Here is an 11,826-nt window from a genome sequence, read left to right on the forward strand (position 1 = left end):
AAGAGCCAAGAGGTTTCCGTAAGCAATTGTGGTAGTAAACCAAAGAGACATTTTGAAGCCCTTTGACTACATTGACATTATTGAAATGAACACGTTGAGAACAAGAGGCCTCAAAAGCTTTCTGTTACCTGAGGGCAACACTGTGCAGTACGGGGTTGACAAGACGGCAAAAGTCACGACTCTGGTGGGACTCGAACCCACAACCTTTGAATGGCCTCATTTTGCAATCTAGAAGTCCAATGCGCTATCCATTGCGCCACAGAGCCCACGTGATTGCCTGTCCGGGACACGTGGCGGTTTTTCATCTGGCCATCTGCACATCCAACACTGTAATGCTGTACACTCTGCGGGCAGAAAAGACAGGTCCTCGAGCCTCTGCACAGTTGAAACCCGATTCAAAGTTCTGAGGCCCTCTGTCCAAGAACGGTCCCAGAGAGCGAAGCCAACGGAGTAGAGGCACCGCTGGGATTCGAACCCAGGATCTCCTGTTTACAAGACAGGCGCTTTGACCAGCTAAGCCACGGCGCCTTGCTGCCGAGACGTATTAGCTTGGGACACTATCCTTCAACAACAGCTCAGGGATGGTCTGCAAATGGAAGCAAGACCTCGGTTTCACCTTTTGTGGTCAGTTCTCAGAAAAGCAAGCGACTGCAAGGGTTCACAGCCTTGCGACACACACACACGGATATCGTCAAAGGCACCGCTGGGATTCGAACCCAGGATCTCCTGTTTACTAGACAGGCGCTTTAACCAACTAAGCCACGGCGCCTACCTCCGCTCCCTGCTGCCAGAAGGGCGACCCAGAGGATCAAAACATCGAGAAAAGATGCTAATCGTGGACCAGGCGCTGGTTAGCATAAAATAGTTTGTTGACAACTGCGTGGGGGGTGGCCAGCTAGCCTCTGTGTTTGTTGGCCAGCTGTGTTCAGCAGGACTCCCAGAACCCCCGTCACACATGTTTATGGAGCTCCATTCACAAGGGCTGCAAAGACCATCTAAGCTACGGGAAGAGAAAGGAAGTCTGGCACTTCTCTGTGGTGACGGCCGGTCCTTGTGTGCAAGAGCCAAGAGGTTTCCGTAAGCAATTGTGGTAGTAAACCAAAGAGACATTTTGAAGCCCTTTGACTACATTGACATTATTGAAATGAACACGTTGAGAACAAGAGGCCTCAAAAGCTTTCTGTTACCTGAGGGCAACACTGTGCAGTACGGGGTTGACAAGACGGCAAAAGTCACGACTCTGGTGGGACTCGAACCCACAACCTTTGAATGGCCTCATTTTGCAATCTAGAAGTCCAATGCGCTATCCATTGCGCCACAGAGCCCACGTGATTGCCTGGCCGGGACACATGGCGGTTTTTCATCTGGCCATCTGCACATCCAACACTGTAATGCTGTACACTCTGCGGGCAGAAAAGACAGGTCCTCGAGCCTCTGCACTGTTGAAACCCGATTCAAAGTTCTGAGGCCCTCTGTCCAAGAACGGTCCCAGAGAGCGAAGCCAACGGAGTAGAGGCACCGCTGGGATTCGAACCCAGGATCTCCTGTTTACAAGACAGGCGCTTTGACCAGCTAAGCCACGGCGCCTTGCTGCCGAGACGTATTAGCTTGGGACACTATCCTTCAACAACAGCTCAGGGATGGTCTGCAAATGGAAGCAAGACCTCGGTTTCACCTTTTGTGGTCAGTTCTCAGAAAAGCAAGCAACTGCAAGGGTTCACAGCCTTGCGACACACACGGATATCGTCAAAGGCACCGCTGGGATTCGAACCCAGGATCTCCTGTTTACTAGACAGGCGCTTTAACCAACTAAGCCACGGCGCCTACCTCCGCTCCCTGCTGCCAGAAGGGCGACCCAGAGGATCAAAACATCGAGAAAAGATGCTAATCGTGGACCAGGCGCTGGTTAGCATAAAATAGTTTGTTGACAACTGCGTGGGGGGTGGCCAGCTAGCCTCTGTGTTTGTTGGCCAGCTGTGTTCAGCAGGACTCCCAGAACCCCCGTCACACATGTTTATGGAGCTCCATTCACAAGGGCTGCAAAGACCATCTAAGCTACGGGAAGAGAAAGGAAGTCTGGCACTTCTCTGTGGTGACGGCCGGTCCTTGTGTGCAAGAGCCAAGAGGTTTCCGTAAGCAATTGTGGTAGTAAACCAAAGAGACATTTTGAAGCCCTTTGACTACATTGACATTATTGAAATGAACACGTTGAGAACAAGAGGCCTCAAAAGCTTTCTGTTACCTGAGGGCAACACTGTGCAGTACGGGGTTGACAAGACGGCAAAAGTCACGACTCTGGTGGGACTCGAACCCACAACCTTTGAATGGCCTCATTTTGCAATCTAGAAGTCCAATGCGCTATCCATTGCGCCACAGAGCCCACATGATTGCCTGGCCGGGACACGTGGCGGTTTTTCATCTGGCCATCTGCACATCCAACACTGTAATGCTGTACACTCTGCGGGCAGAAAACACAGGTCCTCGAGCCTCTGCACAGTTGAAACCCGATTCAAAGTTCTGAGGCCCTCTGTCCAAGAACGGTCCCAGAGAGCGAAGCCAACGGAGTAGAGGCACCGCTGGGATTCGAACCCAGGATCTCCTGTTTACAAGACAGGCGCTTTGACCAGCTAAGCCACGGCGCCTTGCTGCCGAGACGTATTAGCTTGGGACACTATCCTTCAACAACAGCTCAGGGATGGTCTGCAAATGGAAGCAAGACCTCGGTTTCACCTTTTGTGGTCAGTTCTCAGAAAAGCAAGCGACTGCAAGGGTTCACAGCCTTGCGACACACACACACACACGGATATCGTCAAAGGCACCGCTGGGATTCGAACCCAGGATCTCCTGTTTACTAGACAGGCGCTTTAACCAACTAAGCCACGGCGCCTACCTCCGCTCCCTGCTGCCAGAAGGGCGACCCAGAGGATCAAAACATCGAGAAAAGATGCTAATCGTGGACCAGGCGCTGGTTAGCATAAAATAGTTTGTTGACAACTGCGTGGGGGGTGGCCAGCTAGCCTCTGTGTTTGTTGGCCAGCTGTGTTCAGCAGGACTCCCAGAACCCCCGTCACACATGTTTATGGAGCTCCATTCACAAGGGCTGCAAAGACCATCTAAGCTACGGGAAGAGAAAGGAAGTCTGGCACTTCTCTGTGGTGACGGCCGGTCCTTGTGTGCAAGAGCCAAGAGGTTTCCGTAAGCAATTGTGGTAGTAAACCAAAGAGACATTTTGAAGCCCTTTGACTACATTGACATTATTGAAATGAACACGTTGAGAACAAGAGGCCTCAAAAGCTTTCTGTTACCTGAGGGCAACACTGGTTGACAAGACGGCAAAAGTCACGACTCTGGTGGGACTCGAACCCACAACCTTTGAATGGCCTCATTTTGCAATCTAGAAGTCCAATGCGCTATCCATTGCGCCACAGAGCCCACGTGATTGCCTGGCCGGGACACGTGGCGGTTTTTCATCTGGCCATCTGCACATCCAACACTGTAATGCTGTACACTCTGCGGGCAGAAAAGACAGGTCCTCGAGCCTCTGCACAGTTGAAACCCGATTCAAAGTTCTGAGGCCCTCTGTCCAAGAACGGTCCCAGAGAGCGAAGCCAACGGAGTAGAGGCACCGCTGGGATTCGAACCCAGGATCTCCTGTTTACAAGACAGGCGCTTTGACCAGCTAAGCCACGGCGCCTTGCTGCCGAGACGTATTAGCTTGGGACACTATCCTTCAACAACAGCTCAGGGATGGTCTGCAAATGGAAGCAAGACCTCGGTTTCACCTTTTGTGGTCAGTTCTCAGAAAAGCAAGCGACTGCAAGGGTTCACAGCCTTGCGACACACACGGATATCGTCAAAGGCACCGCTGGGATTCGAACCCAGGATCTCCTGTTTACTAGACAGGCGCTTTAACCAACTAAGCCACGGCGCCTACCTCCGCTCCCTGCTGCCAGAAGGGCGACCCAGAGGATCAAAACATCGAGAAAAGATGCTAATCGTGGACCAGGCGCTGGTTAGCATAAAATAGTTTGTTGACAACTGCGTGGGGGGTGGCCAGCTAGCCTCTGTGTTTGTTGGCCAGCTGTGTTCAGCAGGACTCCCAGAACCCCCGTCACACATGTTTATGGAGCTCCATTCACAAGGGCTGCAAAGACCATCTAAGCTACGGGAAGAGAAAGGAAGTCTGGCACTTCTCTGTGGTGACGGCCGGTCCTTGTGTGCAAGAGCCAAGAGGTTTCCGTAAGCAATTGTGGTAGTAAACCAAAGAGACATTTTGAAGCCCTTTGACTACATTGACATTATTGAAATGAACACGTTGAGAACAAGAGGCCTCAAAAGCTTTCTGTTACCTGAGGGCAACACTGTGCAGTACGGGGTTGACAAGACGGCAAAAGTCACGACTCTGGTGGGACTCGAACCCACAACCTTTGAATGGCCTCATTTTGCAATCTAGAAGTCCAATGCGCTATCCATTGCGCCACAGAGCCCACGTGATTGCCTGGCCGGGACACGTGGCGGTTTTTCATCTGGCCATCTGCACATCCAACACTGTAATGCTGTACACTCTGCGGGCAGAAAAGACAGGTCCTCGAGCCTCTGCACAGTTGAAACCCGATTCAAAGTTCTGAGGCCCTCTGTCCAAGAACGGTCCCAGAGAGCGAAGCCAACGGAGTAGAGGCACCGCTGGGATTCGAACCCAGGATCTCCTGTTTACAAGACAGGCGCTTTGACCAGCTAAGCCACGGCGCCTTGCTGCCGAGACGTATTAGCTTGGGACACTATCCTTCAACAACAGCTCAGGGATGGTCTGCAAATGGAAGCAAGACCTCGGTTTCACCTTTTGTGGTCAGTTCTCAGAAAAGCAAGCGACTGCAAGGGTTCACAGCCTTGCGACACACACACACACACGGATATCGTCAAAGGCACCGCTGGGATTCGAACCCAGGATCTCCTGTTTACTAGACAGGCGCTTTAACCAACTAAGCCACGGCGCCTACCTCCGCTCCCTGCTGCCAGAAGGGCGACCCAGAGGATCAAAACATCGAGAAAAGATGCTAATCGTGGACCAGGCGCTGGTTAGCATAAAATAGTTTGTTGACAACTGCGTGGGGGGTGGCCAGCTAGCCTCTGTGTTTGTTGGCCAGCTGTGTTCAGCAGGACTCCCAGAACCCCCGTCACACATGTTTATGGAGCTCCATTCACAAGGGCTGCAAAGACCATCTAAGCTACGGGAAGAGAAAGGAAGTCTGGCACTTCTCTGTGGTGACGGCCGGTCCTTGTGTGCAAGAGCCAAGAGGTTTCCGTAAGCAATTGTGGTAGTAAACCAAAGAGACATTTTGAAGCCCTTTGACTACATTGACATTATTGAAATGAACACGTTGAGAACAAGAGGCCTCAAAAGCTTTCTGTTACCTGAGGGCAACACTGGTTGACAAGACGGCAAAAGTCACGACTCTGGTGGGACTCGAACCCACAACCTTTGAATGGCCTCATTTTGCAATCTAGAAGTCCAATGCGCTATCCATTGCGCCACAGAGCCCACGTGATTGCCTGGCCGGGACACGTGGCGGTTTTTCATCTGGCCATCTGCACATCCAACACTGTAATGCTGTACACTCTGCGGGCAGAAAAGACAGGTCCTCGAGCCTCTGCACAGTTGAAACCCGATTCAAAGTTCTGAGGCCCTCTGTCCAAGAACGGTCCCAGAGAGCGAAGCCAACGGAGTAGAGGCACCGCTGGGATTCGAACCCAGGATCTCCTGTTTACAAGACAGGCGCTTTGACCAGCTAAGCCACGGCGCCTTGCTGCCGAGACGTATTAGCTTGGGACACTATCCTTCAACAACAGCTCAGGGATGGTCTGCAAATGGAAGCAAGACCTCGGTTTCACCTTTTGTGGTCAGTTCTCAGAAAAGCAAGCGACTGCAAGGGTTCACAGCCTTGCGACACACACACACACGGATATCGTCAAAGGCACCGCTGGGATTCGAACCCAGGATCTCCTGTTTACTAGACAGGCGCTTTAACCAACTAAGCCACGGCGCCTACCTCCGCTCCCTGCTGCCAGAAGGGCGACCCAGAGGATCAAAACATCGAGAAAAGATGCTAATCGTGGACCAGGCGCTGGTTAGCATAAAATAGTTTGTTGACAACTGCGTGGGGGGTGGCCAGCTAGCCTCTGTGTTTGTTGGCCAGCTGTGTTCAGCAGGACTCCCAGAACCCCCGTCACACATGTTTATGGAGCTCCATTCACAAGGGCTGCAAAGACCATCTAAGCTACGGGAAGAGAAAGGAAGTCTGGCACTTCTCTGTGGTGACGGCCGGTCCTTGTGTGCAAGAGCCAAGAGGTTTCCGTAAGCAATTGTGGTAGTAAACCAAAGAGACATTTTGAAGCCCTTTGACTACATTGACATTATTGAAATGAACACGTTGAGAACAAGAGGCCTCAAAAGCTTTCTGTTACCTGAGGGCAACACTGTGCAGTACGGGGTTGACAAGACGGCAAAAGTCACGACTCTGGTGGGACTCGAACCCACAACCTTTGAATGGCCTCATTTTGCAATCTAGAAGACCAATGCGCTATCCATTGCGCCACAGAGCCCACGTGGTGGTTTTTCATCTGGCCATCTGCACATCCAACACAGTAATGCTGTACACTCTGCGGGCAGAAAAGACAGGTCCTCGAGCCTCTGCACAGTTGAAACCCGATTCAAAGTTCTGAGGCCCTCTGTCCAAGAACGGTCCCAGAGAGCGAAGCCAACGGAGTAGAGGCACAGCTGGGATTCGAACCCAGGATCTCCTGTTTACAAGACAGGCGCTTTGACCAGCTAAGCCACGGCGCCTTGCTGCCGAGACGTATTAGCTTGGGACACTATCCTTCAACAACAGCTCAGGGATGGTCTGCAAATGGAAGCAAGACCTCGTTTTCACCTTTTGTGGTCAGTTCTCAGAAAAGCAAGCGACTGCAAGGGTTCACAGCCTTGCGACACACACACACACACGGATATCGTCAAAGGCACCGCTGGGATTCAAACCCAGGATCTCCTGTTTACTAGACAGGCGCTTTAACCAACTAAGCCACGGCGCCTACCTCCGCTCCCTGCTGCCAGAAGGGCGACCCAGAGGATCAAAACATCGAGAAAAGATGCTAATCGTGGACCAGGCGCTGGTTAGCATAAAATAGTTTGTTGACAACTGCGTGGGGGGTGGCCAGCTAGCCTCTGTGTTTGTTGGCCAGCTGTGTTCAGCAGGACTCCCAGAACCCCCGTCACACATGTTTATGGAGCTCCATTCACAAGGGCTGCAAAGACCATCTAAGCTACGGGAAGAGAAAGGAAGTCTGGCACTTCTCTGTGGTGACGGCCGGTCCTTGTGTGCAAGAGCCAAGAGGTTTCCGTAAGCAATTGTGGTAGTAAACCAAAGAGACATTTTGAAGCCCTTTGACTACATTGACATTATTGAAATGAACACGTTGAGAACAAGAGGCCTCAAAAGCTTTCTGTTACCTGAGGGCAACACTGTGCAGTACGGGGTTGACAAGACGGCAAAAGTCACGACTCTGGTGGGACTCGAACCCACAACCTTTGAATGGCCTCATTTTGCAATCTAGAAGTCCAATGCGCTATCCATTGCGCCACAGAGCCCACATGATTGCCTGGCCGGGACACGTGGCGGTTTTTCATCTGGCCATCTGCACATCCAACACTGTAATGCTGTACACTCTGCGGGCAGAAAAGACAGGTCCTCGAGCCTCTGCACAGTTGAAACCCGATTCAAAGTTCTGAGGCCCTCTGTCCAAGAACGGTCCCAGAGAGCGAAGCCAACGGAGTAGAGGCACCGCTGGGATTCGAACCCAGGATCTCCTGTTTACAAGACAGGCGCTTTGACCAGCTAAGCCACGGCGCCTTGCTGCCGAGACGTATTAGCTTGGGACACTATCCTTCAACAACAGCTCAGGGATGGTCTGCAAATGGAAGCAAGACCTCGGTTTCACCTTTTGTGGTCAGTTCTCAGAAAAGCAAGCGACTGCAAGGGTTCACAGCCTTGCGACACACACACACGGATATCGTCAAAGGCACCGCTGGGATTCGAACCCAGGATCTCCTGTTTACTAGACAGGCGCTTTAACCAACTAAGCCACGGCGCCTACCTCCGCTCACTGCTGCCAGAAGGGCGACCCAGAGGATCAAAACATCGAGAAAAGATGCTAATCGTGGACCAGGCGCTGGTTAGCATAAAATAGTTTGTTGACAACTGCGTGGGGGGTGGCCAGCTAGCCTCTGTGTTTGTTGGCCAGCTGTGTTCAGCAGGACTCCCAGAACCCCCGTCACACATGTTTATGGAGCTCCATTCACAAGGGCTGCAAAGACCATCTAAGCTACGGGAAGAGAAAGGAAGTCTGGCACTTCTCTGTGGTGACGGCCGGTCCTTGTGTGCAAGAGCCAAGAGGTTTCCGTAAGCAATTGTGGTAGTAAACCAAAGAGACATTTTGAAGCCCTTTGACTACATTGACATTATTGAAATGAACACGTTGAGAACAAGAGGCCTCAAAAGCTTTCTGTTACCTGAGGGCAACACTGTGCAGTACGGGGTTGACAAGACGGCAAAAGTCACGACTCTGGTGGGACTCGAACCCACAACCTTTGAATGGCCTCATTTTGCAATCTAGAAGTCCAATGCGCTATCCATTGCGCCACAGAGCCCACGTGATTGCCTGGCCGGGACACGTGGCGGTTTTTCATCTGGCCATCTGCACATCCAACACTGTAATGCTGTACACTCTGCGGGCAGAAAAGACAGGTCCTCGAGCCTCTGCACAGTTGAAACCCGATTCAAAGTTCTGAGGCCCTCTGTCCAAGAACGGTCCCAGAGAGCGAAGCCAACGGAGTAGAGGCACCGCTGGGATTCGAACCCAGGATCTCCTGTTTACAAGACAGGCGCTTTGACCAGCTAAGCCACGGCGCCTTGCTGCCGAGACGTATTAGCTTGGGACACTATCCTTCAACAACAGCTCAGGGATGGTCTGCAAATGGAAGCAAGACCTCGGTTTCACCTTTTGTGGTCAGTTCTCAGAAAAGCAAGCGACTGCAAGGGTTCACAGCCTTGCGACACACACACACGGATATCGTCAAAGGCACCGCTGGGATTCGAACCCAGGATCTCCTGTTTACTAGACAGGCGCTTTAACCAACTAAGCCACGGCGCCTACCTCCGCTCCCTGCTGCCAGAAGGGCGACCCAGAGGATCAAAACATCGAGAAAAGATGCTAATCATGGACCAGGCGCTGGTTAGCATAAAATAGTTTGTTGACAACTGCGTGGGGGGTGGCCAGCTAGCCTCTGTGTTTGTTGGCCAGCTGTGTTCAGCAGGACTCCCAGAACCCCCGTCACACATGTTTATGGAGCTCCATTCACAAGGGCTGCAAAGACCATCTAAGCTACGGGAAGAGAAAGGAAGTCTGGCACTTCTCTGTGGTGACGGCCGGTCCTTGTGTGCAAGAGCCAAGAGGTTTCCGTAAGCAATTGTGGTAGTAAACCAAAGAGACATTTTGAAGCCCTTTGACTACATTGACATTATTGAAATGAACACGTTGAGAACAAGAGGCCTCAAAAGCTTTCTGTTACCTGAGGGCAACACTGTGCAGTACGGGGTTGACAAGACGGCAAAAGTCACGACTCTGGTGGGACTCGAACCCACAACCTTTGAATGGCCTCATTTTGCAATCTAGAAGACCAATGCGCTATCCATTGCGCCACAGAGCCCACGTGGTGGTTTTTCATCTGGCCATCTGCACATCCAACACTGTAATGCTGTACACTCTGCGGGCAGAAAAGACAGGTCCTCGAGCCTCTGCACAGTTGAAACCCGATTCAAAGTTCTGAGGCCCTCTGTCCAAGAACGGTCCCAGAGAGCGAAGCCAACGGAGTAGAGGCACAGCTGGGATTCGAACCCAGGATCTCCTGTTTACAAGACAGGCGCTTTGACCAGCTAAGCCACGGCGCCTTGCTGCCGAGACGTATTAGCTTGGGACACTATCCTTCAACAACAGCTCAGGGATGGTCTGCAAATGGAAGCAAGACCTCGGTTTCACCTTTTGTGGTCAGTTCTCAGAAAAGCAAGCGACTGCAAGGGTTCACAGCCTTGCGACACACACACACACACGGATATCGTCAAAGGCACCGCTGGGATTCGAACCCAGGATCTCCTGTTTACTAGACAGGCGCTTTAACCAACTAAGCCACGGCGCCTACCTCCGCTCCCTGCTGCCAGAAGGGCGACCCAGAGGATCAAAACATCGAGAAAAGATGCTAATCGTGGACCAGGCGCTGGTTAGCATAAAATAGTTTGTTGACAACTGCGTGGGGGGTGGCCAGCTAGCCTCTGTGTTTGTTGGCCAGCTGTGTTCAGCAGGACTCCCAGAACCCCCGTCACACATGTTTATGGAGCTCCATTCACAAGGGCTGCAAAGACCATCTAAGCTACGGGAAGAGAAAGGAAGTCTGGCACTTCTCTGTGGTGACGGCCGGTCCTTGTGTGCAAGAGCCAAGAGGTTTCCGTAAGCAATTGTGGTAGTAAACCAAAGAGACATTTTGAAGCCCTTTGACTACATTGACATTATTGAAATGAACACGTTGAGAACAAGAGGCCTCAAAAGCTTTCTGTTACCTGAGGGCAACACTGTGCAGTACGGGGTTGACAAGACGGCAAAAGTCACGACTCTGGTGGGACTCGAACCCACAACCTTTGAATGGCCTCATTTTGCAATCTAGAAGTCCAATGCGCTATCCATTGCGCCACAGAGCCCACATGATTGCCTGGCCGGGACACGTGGCGGTTTTTCATCTGGCCATCTGCACATCCAACACTGTAATGCTGTACACTCTGCGGGCAGAAAAGACAGGTCCTCGAGCCTCTGCACAGTTGAAACCCGATTCAAAGTTCTGAGGCCCTCTGTCCAAGAACGGTCCCAGAGAGCGAAGCCAACGGAGTAGAGGCACCGCTGGGATTCGAACCCAGGATCTCCTGTTTACAAGACAGGCGCTTTGACCAGCTAAGCCACGGCGCCTTGCTGCCGAGACGTATTAGCTTGGGACACTATCCTTCAACAACAGCTCAGGGATGGTCTGCAAATGGAAGCAAGACCTCGGTTTCACCTTTTGTGGTCAGTTCTCAGAAAAGCAAGCGACTGCAAGGGTTCACAGCCTTGCGACACACACACACGGATATCGTCAAAGGCACCGCTGGGATTCGAACCCAGGATCTCCTGTTTACTAGACAGGCGCTTTAACCAACTAAGCCACGGCGCCTACCTCCGCTCACTGCTGCCAGAAGGGCGACCCAGAGGATCAAAACATCGAGAAAAGATGCTAATCGTGGACCAGGCGCTGGTTAGCATAAAATAGTTTGTTGACAACTGCGTGGGGGGTGGCCAGCTAGCCTCTGTGTTTGTTGGCCAGCTGTGTTCAGCAGGACTCCCAGAACCCCCGTCACACATGTTTATGGAGCTCCATTCACAAGGGCTGCAAAGACCATCTAAGCTACGGGAAGAGAAAGGAAGTCTGGCACTTCTCTGTGGTGACGGCCGGTCCTTGTGTGCAAGAGCCAAGAGGTTTCCGTAAGCAATTGTGGTAGTAAACCAAAGAGACATTTTGAAGCCCTTTGACTACATTGACATTATTGAAATGAACACGTTGAGAACAAGAGGCCTCAAAAGCTTTCTGTTACCTGAGGGCAACACTGTGCAGTACGGGGTTGACAAGACGGCAAAGTCACGACTCTGGTGGGACTCGAACCCACAACCTTTGAATGGCCTCATTTTGCAATCTAG

This window comes from Rutilus rutilus (genome assembly GCF_951802725.1).
Source record: "Rutilus rutilus genome assembly, chromosome: 9".
Taxonomy (NCBI): Eukaryota; Metazoa; Chordata; class Actinopteri; order Cypriniformes; family Leuciscidae; genus Rutilus; species Rutilus rutilus.